This window comes from Siphateles boraxobius, unplaced genomic scaffold, assembly GCF_051911475.1.
Source record: "Siphateles boraxobius isolate OS27281-9 unplaced genomic scaffold, OSU_SipBor_1 49, whole genome shotgun sequence".
Classification (NCBI taxonomy): domain Eukaryota; kingdom Metazoa; phylum Chordata; class Actinopteri; order Cypriniformes; family Leuciscidae; genus Siphateles; species Siphateles boraxobius.
In genome coordinates, this window is record NW_027509130.1 from 922,246 (window position 1) to 934,459 (window position 12,214).

General features: G+C 41.7%; 1 long non-coding RNA gene across 2 annotated transcripts; it reads right to left on the reverse strand.

Moving 5' to 3' along the window:
- Positions 1–3,738: 3,738 nt before the first annotated feature.
- On the reverse strand, positions 3,739–5,296 carry LOC143711178 (uncharacterized). Of its 2 annotated transcripts, none has more exons than XR_013194761.1 (5): positions 5,198–5,296; positions 4,954–5,045; positions 4,376–4,464; positions 4,099–4,194; positions 3,739–3,882 (listed from the first exon to the last, which is right to left on the reverse strand). It is a non-coding gene; the product is annotated as an uncharacterized LOC143711178 (long non-coding RNA). The 2 variants fall into 2 exon arrangements; XR_013194760.1 differs by having other exon boundaries at positions 3,740–3,882; positions 5,127–5,207.
- Positions 5,297–12,214: the final 6,918 nt, after the last annotated feature.

The following is a 12,214-nucleotide window of genomic DNA, read 5'->3' on the forward strand; positions in this document are numbered from 1 at the left end:
CGAAAAGCACGGACGCACTCGCCCAGAGCTGGCCGAGCCGCCCCTTATATGCCTTTCCCCCGATCGCGATGCTGCCACAGGTCATCAGTCGGGTCAGAGAGGAGCAAAACGCAGTGCTTCTGATAGTCCCACTCTGGAAGAACCAAACATGGTTTCCAGATCTGATGCAAATGCAATCTGCACCACGGCCGATTCCACTGAGGCCAGACCTCCTCAGTCAGGCCAGCGGGATGATATTTCATCCCCGCCCCGATCTGTGGGCCCTTCATGCATGGCCCCTCAACGGGTTCCCAGGAACCTCATGAGCGGAGCACTAAAAACCATCGCTGAGGCGTGGGCGCCCTCCACAAGACGCTTATATGCTCAGAAATGGAAAGTGTTCAGTGACTGGTGTAATACCAAGGGCCTGAACCCTGAAACATGCGAGATTACGAACGTACTCGCTTTTCTACAAGGGCTTCTGGAGGCGAGCCGCAGCCCCCTCCACGCTCAAAGTATATGTGGCGGCCATCACAGCGTCACACGACCCTGTAATGGAACGTCCATTGGGAAGAAACAACCTAATTATTCGTTTCCTAAGGGGCGCTAGGAGGATGAACCCTTCACGCCCCCCCTCAGTGCCGATCTGGGACCTAGCTACTGTCCTAGACGCTCTTAAGGGGCCCCCGTTCGAACCACTCCGAACCGTGCACCTTAAACAGCTCTCGCTTAAGACTGCGCTCTTGCTGGCACTCCCCTCGGTCAAGAGAGTGGGCGACCTGCACGCGCTTTCGACAAGCACTGCCTGCCTAGAATTCGGACCTAACGACTGCAGGGTCGTCCTTAGACCGAAACACGGGTATATTCCTAAAGTGCTCACCACTCCCTTCAGAGCACAGGTTATCTCCCTAACTGCGCTGTCGTCTCCAGCAGACGAACACGACACTAATCTACTCTGCCCCGTTAGGGCTCTCAGAGTGTATTTGGAGCGTTCTGCCCTATTCAGACAGACAGAACAACTGTTTGTATGCTTTGGCGGCCTGTACGAAAGGTTCCGCCGTTTCAATGCAGAGAATCTCTCACTGGATAGTTGAGGCTATAGCACTGGCTTATGAAGCTAAGGGACTTCAATGCCCCTGGGGTGTCAAAGCACACTCCACCAGGAGTGTGGCTTCTTCCTGGGCATGGTCGAGCGGGATACCGATCGAGGATATTTGTGCGGCGGCAGGCTGGGCCTCACCGTCCACATTTATCAGGTTCTACAACCTACAGGTCCCGACATTGCATTCCAATGTACTATCAGCATGATAGTACATTGGGACTTCAGTATAGCGTACATGACTTCAGTATAGCGTAAGCTACTTACGCAATAGGAGAGACCTCTCGAAAGGGAACGACTCGGTTACTAACGTAACCACGGTTCCCTGAGAGGAGGTAACGAGTATTGCGTAAGCTGCCGTGCTTGTGCTTGGTTAGTTCGCTTCAGTCGTTTTAACCTAAAGAACTCTCATGACGGGGCGCCCAATAAATAGCTCTTGGCCACGCCCATCTTGACGGGCTCTGACGCGCGCGGGCGCCAAGCGCGCTCATTGGTCGCGCATTCAGAGTCGCCCCGTCATTGGTTCGAGCAAGTTGCCGCAGCACAGCCAATGACCGAGCTTCCTTCGTTCATTGCTGTCAGCTGTGCAGCTGCAATGCGTTTTACATAAAGACTTCAGTATTCTCGAGAAAAGGAGTTTTCCCATAGCGTAAGCTACTTACGCAATACTCGTTCCCTCCTCTCAGGGAACCGAGGTTACGTTAGTAACCGAGTCGTTTTTATGCATGGATATCGCAATTCAGTCCATGTTTTCCGTATTGCGGTAACTTAATGAAATCATATGGCCCTATGGTTGCCAACCACCGTAAAACAAGAAGAAGAAGTCACCGTCACTAACTGATCCAGCATCAGTGATAATTAGCAGTTGTATTTCCGATTTGAGCTTGAGCTTTAGAAATGCTTGGGAAAATGTAACGTTAGCTTGGACGCTACCGCACTACTTGATCAAAAAAAGAGCTTCGCTACTGAAAAGCTATTTGATTCAGAAAACAGCGACGCTACCACCACGCTACTGAGAAATGTACTTAAACTTGTAGCGTCACTACTTGTACCGACGCTACTGCCCAACACTGGAAACGACAAACGAAAAAAAAGTGGTTTCCTCTTTATTTTGTTTTGTGGTTCAAACGAAAAAACAAACTATCAAAACGCCTTAGATGAAATCAACTGAAGATAAAAGAAGACATTAAATCTGTGAGGATCGCAGCAGAGGTGGAATAAACAACTCCACAAACAGCATTACCAGCTTCACTTATTACTAACCAGACTGACTTTATTTCTGTCAGACATCTACAAAAGTTTTATTGATAATTAACAAATTTTCATTTGAAGTCACCATAACAGTGAGCAGTGTTTACATTAGTTGGGCTCTTAACTCTTACTGTATATATATATTTGTTTTTGGCTGCTGTGACAGTTTGTTTGTCAAACACATTTGCAACAGCAAAGGAAGTTAAAATGAAATGAGATCAGGTGATGATAGTTATCTGGTGATGGTTTTATTATATTCATGTAACAGACTGATTCACAGATGTTTTTTGAACCTAACATTTGTGTTGCTCCATATATATTGTGTAAATATTCACTTCACAAACTCTGTGTTATTGCTGCATGACATCCAGCATCTATTATAATCAGTTTAAATCTTTAAACAAATAACTCAACTAGTGATGTTCGTTCATTTTGAACAAACCTTTAATATGACTCACAAAATCCGCTATATTCATCGCCATTCACTATGTCTACTGTAGGAAAAATAGCCAACTAATATTCACGCCGGTATGTTGAAGGAAGTTGGGGGATTTCAGGTGTTGCGTGATATCTCTGCACCCAAGTAGCAGTGCTTCGCCTGTGCTTCACCGCAATATAGTCCCAAGTCAATATCTGCCTAGGAAATCGCCTAGTCTTAAAGGAACACGCCTTTTTGGGACTTTAGCTTATTCACCGTATCCCCCAGAGTTAGATAAGTCCATAAATATCTTTTTCATCTCCGTGCGTGCCGTTACTGTCTGACGCACCCTCCGCTAGCCTAGCTGAGCACAAATACTGGAGGTAAACGGCTCCAGCTAGCATACTGCTCCCAATAGTCAGTCTGGTTAGTAATAAGTGAAGCTGGTAATGCTGTTTGTGGAGTTGTTTAATCTTCCTGCTGAGATCTTCACAGATTTAATGTCTTCTTTTTATCTTCAGTTGATTTAATCTGAGGCTGTGACTAAGTCATTTGTAGTTCTTGGGTTTCTCTTTCCTTCATTGATTCTGCTTGCTAACAGCAGGTGTGCATCACTAATGCTCAATCAACACTTAATTAATCACTTAATTATCTAATTAACTTTAACACTGCTTCAGTGTTATTTTAACACTCTGTAGACTGGGACCATATTTGCTCCGAGCAGTGTTGATTTAACACTGGGGATTTTGCTGATTACATTGACTTAACATTTAAATCACTCGCACCAGACGTTCTATTCGCGTTTGGTGTGAACGCACTATAAGACAATGCATGCACTGAGACAAAAATACGTTTGCCCACTTAACTAAATATAGAGGAGACAGTGAAAAAACCCTATTTCAAAAAAACGTTAGCGTGTTCCTTTAAACTTAAATACAATGTAAGTTGCTTTGGATAAATGTGTTTGCCAAATGCATGAATGTAAATGTAATGTAAAATATATATATTTTGGGTTACCTAATTCTGCATTCGACAAAATGGACAGTTAATACTGAAGAAGAGTCTGTTAGCTGTTGTAACTGGATGATGATTCTTCATAGTCAGCATCCAGTTTTTGCTTAGAGAACAGACTCTCCTGAAACAGACAAAGTCACAGCAGCCTTTTAGTGTTATTATAGTTCACAAAAATAAAATACAATAACAGAACTTATTACTAACAACAACGACATGAGGGTTAAAGATGATGTAAGTTATGCTGTTGTATGGTGTTTATAGTTTTTTAATAAATTAAACAACATTTAAAATATTAGTTAGCACAATTTTGCTATATTGATAATGGTATATTGCTAACCCTTTCCCCCTCCTCCTCCTCAAACGTCAACCTGTTCTGTGTATTAGTGGAGAGCATCAGCAGTGATGTACAGTCTGGAGGCAGAGGGAATGGCTTCTGCAAATTCAAAATAAAGAACAGAAACTGATGGATGATTATTTAAAAGCACTTTAACTCTGCTGACTGGTAAACCTGTTTTCTCCCCTTCCGTTGGTTTCATCGGCAGTTACATTATATTATGTTTGCCTGCTAAACTAACGCATACTTCAGCTAATTTAGTTGATGTCATCCTACTCACTGGTAGATGTCATCACCATTACGATGGCAATCACAAGAAAAGACTCCAGAACACACCTCCGACATTGCAGACATGATTCAGGCCACAAACTTGAAAATAATTAAAACAAAAGATGTAATTAACAATAATGTCGCTTAAAGGGTTAGTTTACTTAAAAAATGAAAATGATGTCACCATTTACTCAGCGTCAACTTGTTCATAACCTGTATTAATTTATTTCTTGTGGTGTATACAAAAGAAGATATTTTAAAAAACGTGAGTAACCAAACAATTTTCTGGTCCCCATTGACATATTTTTTTTTATTATAGAAGTCAATGGGGACCAGCAAACTGTTCCATTACCAACATTATTCAAAATATCTTCTTTTATGTTCAGAAGAAAGAACTTCATGCAGGTTTCATGCAAAAATTAATTCCTTTTACTTATTTCCTCTTACGTTAGCTCACTGTTAATGTTGTTACATCTGCCTAACTAAGTTGTGATAAATAGGGGACGGAAGTTCACGGAACATACATATGTTATTATTTTTCTCAGTTTAATAAGTTTATTTCGGCTTATTTAGGTGAAGTTAACCTACCAGTTGATGTTATTACCGTTATGACGGCAATGAAAAGGCTCCAACACACACCTCCATCGTTGCAGACTGCAGACATTATACAGATCACAAACCTGAAAATAAATCAAAGCATATACTTGAAAATCTTGTTTAAAAACCTCACTTAAACAAGGGGTTCGTCTATCTCGCTTTACCTCAGTATTTCACGACCCGTTAGTTCGTTGCGGTTAACGTGTAGCCTGACGACTCTGCCTGGTGAGCTTACGTTAAAGAGGCAGAGATATACACAAACGTTATTGTTATCGTTTTAACTAAAGAATATTTCGGATGATATAGTTGAACTTAGCTTACTTACCAGTTAATATCACCATGACGGAGATCCGGAAAAATCCAGGAAAAAAAAGGCACCAAAACCATTCCGAAGAAAACAAAAAGACAAATCATGTTAGTTTGCTGTTAACATAAATGAAAACATTTGCAAATGATTGTTTTACATAAAATATAAATAATATACTAACCTTTTTGGACTTACCGGTACATCTTTTGTCCACAATCACTGAAGGAGAAAAACATAATTTTTAAGTCACTGTTATGTAGGGCTGGGCGATATATCGCATGACATTGTTATGCCCATCTCGTCAGTAAAGCCGGTTCCTTGATTAGTAGTAAATCACCTTCACCTGCTTTCAGATGGAAGATATGATGCAGATATGAGTGTTCAATTAACACTCAAGAGTGTTAAAGTTAATGAGATAATTAAGTGATTAATTTAGTGATGATTGAGCATTATTGAAGACACCTGATGTTAACAAGCAGAATCACTGAAGGAGAAAATCACAAATTGTAAGCCACCGTTATGGTGATCAGTGTTTGCTTTAGTTGGACTCTTGACCCTTATACTTTCAATTTAAAGTTTGTTTGTCTGCTGATATTTATTTATAACAGTCAAATGAACAAAGAAAAGTGTTATCTGATAGTGTTGGTTATGTTTTGGCATAATCATGCTGTGATAGTTTGCTTTAACTTGTTAGCAACAGCTTTGTGTTTCTACAAATACGATTATCAGTATTGTTCTTATAATACAAAATATTTAATAATCATTGTTCTGATCAAAAGACTTTCAAATGAATTCTTCTTCTTCCTTTTTTCGCGATTCACATCAATTTCGTGCATTATCGCCACCTACTGTTCACCTATGTGAACATGATCCAGAGACTCTAACCACTACCCGATCCTCATCTTTACCCACTATATTAAAACATTATATGTTAAAGCCCGCGCTACGTGTTCAGCTCCTCTGGCTTTTAAAAAATAAATAAATAAATAAATAAAACACCTTTCAAATCCTATTAATTAACCCTGTGTTCTCCAAATATTTAAATAAAGCCTCTCTATTATCCTTTTCCTGATCTTGTTTTAATATGTTTCTCAAAGTTATATCAGTCTCTTCTTTCTTCTGAATCTCTTCAGATAATTTATCTCTATCCTCTTTATATCTTTCACAATACATGATAACATGTTCTACTGTGTAATCTTCTCCACACCATTCACAGAGTCCTGTCGGATGCTTAGATATTAATTGCAATGTTTTATTAAGTCCTGTATGTCCTATTCTAAGTCTTGATAAAATGTTCTCCTCCCTTCTACTTCCACCTGAGTACCTCTTTTTCCCTACTTTTGGTTGGATTGCATACATACTTCTTCCCTCACTTCCTGTATCCCACATTTGTTGCCATTTTTGATTTATTTGTTTTTTAATTATAGCTTTAATTTCATCTCTACTATACGCTACTTCTAATTCTATTCTATCCTCCAACAATGCTTGTTTCGCCATTTTATCTGCTGCCTCATTCCCTTGTACCCCAACATGAGCTGGTACCCACATGAATATTACCCTCACTCTTTCCTGTTGTAACATATATAATTCTTGTAATATTTCCACTACTAAGTCCTGTCTAGAGTCTGACTGTTGTGCTTCAATGCACATAAGAGCAGAACTGGAGTCTGAACATATTACTACATCTTTTAATCCTGCCTCATTTATCCATCTCAATGCCATCACTATTGCAAGTAACTCCCCAGAAAAAAACTGATAATTTATTTGATATCCTTATTTTCCTTGATATCTGCATTTTTGGAACAACAAACGATACCCCTACATGTTCATTATCTGGATTTTTTGATGCATCTGTAAATACTTGTATTTTATGCCTATAATTTAACCATAAGTATTCCCTTACCTGGATTTCCCCCATTTCACTCTGACCATCTTTCTGCCTGTTGTCTAGCATCCTTAAATCAACTGAAGGCTGTGGCATAATCCACAAAGGGACAGCTGGTAACACCACTCTTGGAGTAATTTTTATCTTTTTAATATCCAACTCTTTTACTAAATCACCAATAACCCATCCACAACTATTTAACTTCATTTTTCCATACTCCCAACACTGCTCTAATACCCTTAAAGTAGGATGAGATTTGTCCTGTCCCATAAGATTTGCCCAATATACTGCATTTAACTGTTGTCTTCTTAATTTTATAGGCATATCTCCTACTTCTACCTGCAATGCTGAAACAGGTGAAGAAGGGTAAGCTCCACAACAAATCCTTAATGCCTTTGCTTGAACTCGCTCTAGTTTGTCCAAGTGGGTCTTTGCCGCTGATCCATATACTATGCTTCCATAATCTATTACTGATCTAATTAACGAAATATATATGGTTTTCAATTCCAGCCTATCTGCCCCCCAGACTTGCCCGGACACACATCTCATTATATTCAACACTCTTTTACACTCATCTTCCATCTTCTCAATATGCCATTTCCGTGTGAGTCTGCTGACTAACCAAATTCCCCACTAAACAAAATGATGTCCAAAAGATGTCTTTTCAACGTCTTTGTCACAAAAGTCGGACGTTGAAAAGACGTCCACTGAGGAGCCAGAATGAAAGTTTTTATGATGTCTTTTTTTTTACGTGTTCTGCGCGTCCGATATAGACATTTACATTTACATTTACATTTAGTCATTTAGCAGACGCTTTTATCCAAAGCGACTTACATTTGAGGATTAAACCAAGCGAGTCATCATGGAGAGGCAAAAACAACGCAAGAAGTGCTCAGAATACAAAGTTCAAACATTGCTCAGAGTAGCATAAACCAGACAAGCGAAGATTTCAAGAAAAAGGTTTTTTTTTTTTTTTTTTTCCTATGTTAAGTGCTCACGGAAGAGATGAGTTTTCAGTTGTCTTTTGAATGCTGTCAGGGATTCTGCATTCCGGACGAGGGTGGGTAGGTCATTCCACCAGCATGGAACCGTGAATGAGAATGTTCTGGACAGTGATTTTGTGCCTCGCTGTGAAGGCACCACGAGCCGTGGTTCTTTGCCGATCTTAGGCTTCTGGTAGGGATGTAGACCCGTAGGAGCGAGTGAAAGTAGGAGGGAGCTGAGCCGGTGGACAATCTGTAAGCAAGTGTCAGCGCCTTGAACTTGATTCGAGCAGCGAGTGGTAGCCAATGCAGGGAGATGAACAGCGGAGTGACGTGGGCCCTTTTGGGCTCGTTGAAGACAAGACGAGCAGCAGCATTCTGGATCATTTGTAAGGGCTTAGTTGCACATGATGGAAGACCAGCTAGAAGAGCATTGCAGTAATCAAGCCTAGAAATAACCAGGGCCTGGACAAGAAGTTGTGTTGCATGCTCAGTTAGGAAATGCCTGATCTTCCTGATGTTGTGCATTGCAAACCTGCATGATCGAGTTGTCTTTGAAATGTGGTCTGTGAAGGTTAGCTGGTCATCAAAGATTACTCCAAGATTTCTGACTGACCTTGATGGGGTGATTGAGGATGAGTCTAACTGGATAGTGAAGTCGTGCTGTAGAGACGGATTGGCAGGGAGAACGAGAAGCTCAGTCTTTGCCAGATTGAGCTGCAGGTGATGTTCCTTCATCCATGCCGAGATGTCCGCCAGACAACTAGAGATACGTGCCGCTACTGTGGGATCGTCTGGTTGAAATGAGAGGTAGAGCTGGGTGTCATCAGCATAGCAATGGTAAGAGAAACCATGTGCCTGTATGATGGGTCCCAGTGATGTGGTGTAAATGGAGAAGAGGAGGGGTCCAAGGACTGACCCCTGGGGAACCCCTGTGGTCAGTCGATGTGCTTTGGATACCTCGCCTCTCCATGCGACCCTGTATGACCTACCAGTGAGATAGGACTCAAACCAGTGGAGGGAAGTTCCTTGGATGCCCAGTGATGAGAGGGTTGACAGAAGGATCTGATGATTCACAGTGTCGAAGGCAGCAGATAGGTCTAGGAGAATGAGAACTGATGATTTGGAAGCAGCTTTGGCGATCCGCAGGGCTTCTGTGACTGAAAGTAATGCGGTCTCGGTCGAATGCCCTTTCTTGATGCCAGATTGGTTAACATCCAGCTGGTTATTCAGAGACAGGAAAGATGATACTTGGTTGAAAGCAACTCGTTCAAGTGTTTTTGCAATGAAAGGTAGGAGAGAGACAGGTCTGTAATTCTCTAGAAGTGATGTGTTTAATGTTGGTTTTTTAAGCAGTGGGGTTACCCGAGCCTGCTTAAATGCTGTAGGAAAAATGCCAGTATGGAGGGATGAGTTGATGATGTGTGTGAGTGCTGGTAGAAGTGTGGGAGAGATGGCTTGAAGAAGGTGTGAGGGGATGGGGTCTAGAGGGCAGGTGGTAGGATGACTGGAGAGGAGAAGTTTAGATACTTCTTCCTCGGTTAGAGGAGAGAAGGAGGAGAGAAGGTTATTGGCTGTGGGAGAGGTTGGACTAGGTTCCTGTGTGTGTGGAGGAGAGAACTGACTGCTAATGGTTGTTGTTTTGTTAGTGAAGAAGTTAGCAAAATCATCAGCAGTTAGCGAGGAGGTGGGTGGTGGTGGAGGTGGACAGAGGAGAGAGTTGAATGTCTTGAAAAGTGTTCGTGTGTTAGAGGCGGTGTTGATCTTGTTATGGAATTATGAAGATTTTGTGGCGTGAACATCAGCAGAAAAGGAAGAGAGCAGAGATTGGTACATACTCAGGTCAGATGTATCTTTTGATTTGCGCCATTTCCTCTCCATTGCCCTTAGTTTAGTCCGGTGTTCCCGAAGAACCTCAGATAACCAGGGGTTAGAGGGGGTAGCGCGTGCTGGCCTGGAGGAGAGAGGGCAGATAGTGTCTAAAGAAGAAGTTAAAGTGGAGCATAAAGTATCCGTTGCGGTATTCACATCTAGAGATGAGAATTGTGAGGGTGAGGGAAGAGAAGATGACACAGCAGAGGAAAGACTGGAGGGAAAAAGTGAGCGCAGGTTTCGTCTGAAGGTAACTGGTAGGGGAGTTGGTGGAGTGTGGATAGTGAGTTGTAGATTGAAAGTAATGAGGAAATGATCTGAAACATGGAGAGGTTTCACCAAAATGTTGTCTGTGATGCAGTTGCGTGTGTAGACCAGGTCCAGTTGGTTGCCTGACTTGTGAGTACCTGTGGTGATGAGCCGATTGAGATCGAATGAGGCTAGGAGAGAGATGAAATCTGTAGCATACGGCTTCTCTAGATGAATGTTGAAATCGCCAAAGACTACAAGTGGAGTGCCGTCCTCAGGGAAAGAGGACAGCAGCACATCCAGCTCCTCAACAAAGCTTCCCAGTTGACCTGGGGGGTGATAAATGACTACAATCTCGATCTTAAAGGGAGTTGTAAGTGTAATAGCGTGATATTCAAATGAGTTGTTATTGCATAGAGAAGAGAGAGTTGAGTATTTCCAATTGTTAGAAATGAGAATACCAGTCCCCCCACCCATACCAGACTGGCGAGGGGTGTGAGAGAAAGAGAAGTTGTTACAGAGAGCACCAGGGGTTGCTGAGTCTTCTGGACGGATCCAGGTCTCAGTCAAGCCCAAGATATTAAGAGTTGAAAGAGATGCAAAGGCAGGAATGAAGTCAGCTTTATTGACTGCTGACTGACAATTCCATAGACCCATAGAAAGAGAGAGAGGTGTGTGTGTGGATGAGAGAACGGGACGCAGATTAGCAGTATTGCGCTGCCTTCTGTGCGTGATGAGAGTGCGTTGTCGAGAGACAACAGGAATGTATTGAAAGCACATGTTGATTAAGGGAAATAGAGTACAAGTAGGAAAGGAAAGGGAGAAGAAGATACTTAAGTGCGTAGCTGGTGTCGTTGCTCGGTAGAGTCGCACAGGTAGAGTCGATGGTCTTTACCCGAGTCGGTCTTCACACGAGGAGGCTGAACGCTTCCGCTGGCGCTTCCGCGACAGCGTGCGCACTACATAGATATAATGCGTACTAACGCCTGAGTGAGGACAGCTGTTTCTGCCCAGCAATTAACACAGCAAACGCAAATCACCAGAATAATGGGAGGAATCGAAACTAGCTGTCGGACAGCGCTCACTTAAGTGCCATACAATTTAAACTGCAATACTATTCAGAGCGGCTGTTATATATAACTATATATATTATATATATATGGGAACGCGTCTAATTAAAATACAAATTTGTGAGAAGGCAAAACAAGAAAATAACCACGGAATCGAAAACAACCTTACCTTCTGGTAGATACTACACTGAAACAACAGGGCCTTCATCGAACCTTCGTACAAGGTTAAAAACTATTTCAAATGTTCATTTTAAATCACCATTGTGGTGATCAGTGCTTGCTTTAGTTGGGCTCTTGGTCCCAGTTCTTCTTACCTTAGCTTTTCTTTGGCTGTTGTAACTGTGTGTTTGTATATAGCACCATTGTTGAGGCAGAGAAAGCCAAGAAAAAGTAAAATTGGCTATCATCAGCTCCTTGTTGATGACAGAATCAACACAAAGGGAGCATTTAATGTTGTGTTAAGACTTTTGTCTTTATTTCTGGCATTGATAACCACCAATCTTGTGGAACTGCATTATTTGGACCAGTACCAAAAATAAAATGATCACTTATTTGAAGGTGAATAAAAAGCATGTGTACACAATATTTTGAGCAAGTATATCACAGAGTCACACACAGATATCAAGATTTTGGATATGATTCTAAACAACGGTGACAACCAAAACAAAAAAAGCTTGGGAATCAAGGAGGTTTTGTACTATGAAAGCTACCCATCATGCATTGCAGCATGAAACTTTTTTTTTATTGTCACTATTGTTGGAGCTAATGACAGCCGATCTTACTTTTTCTTGGCTTTCTCTGCCACAAAAACGGTGTTATACAAACAGACAGTTACAACAACCAAAGAAAAGCTAAAGTCAGAAGAACCGGGACCAAGAGCCCAACT